The 2,500-nt window shown below is 34.2% G+C and overlaps 1 protein-coding gene across 1 annotated transcript in view; it reads left to right on the top strand.

Moving 5' to 3' along the window:
- The window catches only part of LOC125042569 (cyclin-dependent kinases regulatory subunit-like), a 6,073-nt gene extending 5,493 nt beyond the window's left edge, over window positions 1–580 (top strand). Inside the window, exon 3 of the mRNA XM_047638282.1 lies at window positions 1–580. This exon is cut by the window's left edge and continues 1,134 nt beyond it. The gene's annotated coding sequence lies outside the window, so the exon portion shown is untranslated.
- The last annotated feature ends 1,920 nt before the right edge of the window (window positions 581–2,500 follow it).

The raw sequence follows: 2,500 nt of genomic DNA, 5'->3' as shown, positions 1-2,500 counted from the left end.
TTCTTCATGTGTTCGAATGACTTTAAATGTTATAATGGAATAGGTCAGAGTTGCATGATGGTTTACAAAATGAAATTGATGCTTTTGTGAAAAATTATACTAGCTGAAATTCGAAGTTGTAAGTGAATGTTAGACTGGATGCATGTGTAAAAAGCTCTGTTGAGCACAGCACACTTGAAAGGAGAATGCAAAACATAACAAATAGGCCTTTGTTACTGGAGCATTATAAACAAAGTCTTCAAAACCTGTCAGTAAAAATTAATTTGACTTATTTGATCAAAATGGTATTTTCCACACTGTATATTTGTCTCATCAAAATTAGTATCCCCATTAGTATATAGTAGTTGATTAACATTACAGTACAGCCAAACAGTATTTTCTTCAACAATGTATTATTACTAGCAGTATTTGTATAACAAACTGTTAGAGTTAGTATGTGTTAAGAAACCTTTTATCTCTTGAGTATTTAAGCTTTTTCACTTTTACACCACTGAAATTTCATTGCAGAATTTTTGGCAATGTCTTATATTTTTAAGTTTATATAGTACTTTATAGAAATTATTATAAAGGAAAAATATAGTATTTGTTTTTTATTAACCAAACTATGTTATTTGCAGAATGAGGTAATGATTTTTAAGCCAGGGAGGTAAAGTAAATCAGAAAAAAATTACTGGCTTAACAGAATCATTCTCAATTCTAGATTCACATATACATTTTTATGTGATAACTGTAAAAAAAAGTAAGGATGATTACAATAAAAATGGTAATGAGTGGAAGAAGTAGTAATTGATAAAAATATGACTGGATTTTAATTTTAATGATGATTATTATAATATAAAATTATAATAATGGTAATGGTAATAAAATATCAATAATAATAATGATACTGTTAGAAATAATGATAGTAGGAAAAATGATGATAATGGAAACAAATTAATATGTTGTCAGTACATGATAATGAAAATAGTAATAATGATATTGATAACATCGATAATAAGGATAATAATAAGATTAATAAGAATAAGAACATTTACAAGACAATAACAGTAGTAGTATTAGCAATAACAGTTAAAATGTAATGTATAATGAATTAATGATGATAATAGCTATGGTGGTATTTGTTACCGAGAGCGACGCACCACCTATTACTACTATTGTTACCCCTATCTTAAATTTTCTTTCATTAAGATTACAAAAGAAAGCATGTATGTGTTATGGGTGACTATTACAATCGTTCGGTTCATGAATATTTTAGTATAGAAAGAGAAAGTCATATATTCTACATGCTAGCATTATTTAAATATTTTTCATCTGTAAATGATAAAAGAAACGGTAATATTGAATTGATTGTGAGCAGTGGCGTGGTGGCCGAGGGGGCCGGGGAGGCACGGGCCCCCCAGCGACCAGGAGCCAAGGGGCGCCGAAGGCGCCCCGACACTTTTAACCAAGGGTCGCCAAAAGCCTTCCAAAACAAAATGTAAACAAGATGACAACTCGTCATAGCTGCGTCCCTAGAGATTAACCTAAGGCATAGTTCTCTTGGTGGGGCGCCAAAAACGATCAGTGCCCCCCCAGCCAATTTGGAGCCACCACGCAACTGATTGTGAGTGAAACGCGATCTCCGATTAGCTAAATATTAGGTTCTCGAGTACAGAAGAAAATATAGACTGAAATGACGAGCGTAAAATATGGTTTAAATCAGGGGTGTAGCCATGGTTTTAGGAACAAGGAGGAGGAAGAATAACTGTGGTGAAAACAACAACAACAACAACAAAGACAAAACTCATGGAGCTTAAAAAAAAATAAAATAAATAAAGGAATGGGGAAATCAGGATCGGTCACCAGAGCCTAGAGAGAGACTCCTTGCCGGCTGAGCACATGCGGAACCCTCTGTATGTAACAAAAATCACAACAACAACAACAACAACAAAAACAACTTTGGGGGGACAGAACGTAAATTCTTGGTGGTTGGGTTAAGTGTGTATCTGTGTTTTTTTTTTTTGTTTTTTTTTCAGTGACTTGTATATACTACCGAGTTAACCTTTTAGTATCAAATATCAAGTTGAAGTATAAATCATAAGAGGGCAAGGGGCATATGACCTCTACCCCCCCCCTCCCATATCATATGACCCCCCTGACCCCCCCCCCTCTCCAGCTACACCAACAGGGATCATGTAATGTGATTTTATTAATTGTGTATTTTCGCTATTTTGGAAAGTACCCCTATGCTGCCCCAAGATATTAAGAAACATGATAGTTGCAACAATGACGTGCTTCAATTGCAACATAAGGTATAAGTTGCATAAACAATGGAGGGCGAGGCAGGGAAGGCGCATGATTGAGGACAGAACATAATAGTGAAGATAATGATAATGAAATGGATAATGATAATGAAAGGAATGATAATAATAAGGATAAGAATGATGGTGCAGCTGATAATGATGATGAGGGTGTTGGTGTTGATGGTGATGATCATGAGGTGATGATAGTGATGATAATA

This window comes from Penaeus chinensis, chromosome 32 (genome assembly GCF_019202785.1).
Source record: "Penaeus chinensis breed Huanghai No. 1 chromosome 32, ASM1920278v2, whole genome shotgun sequence".
NCBI classification, from domain to species: Eukaryota; Metazoa; Arthropoda; class Malacostraca; order Decapoda; family Penaeidae; genus Penaeus; species Penaeus chinensis.
This window is presented reverse-complemented; position numbering and strand designations above follow the sequence as displayed.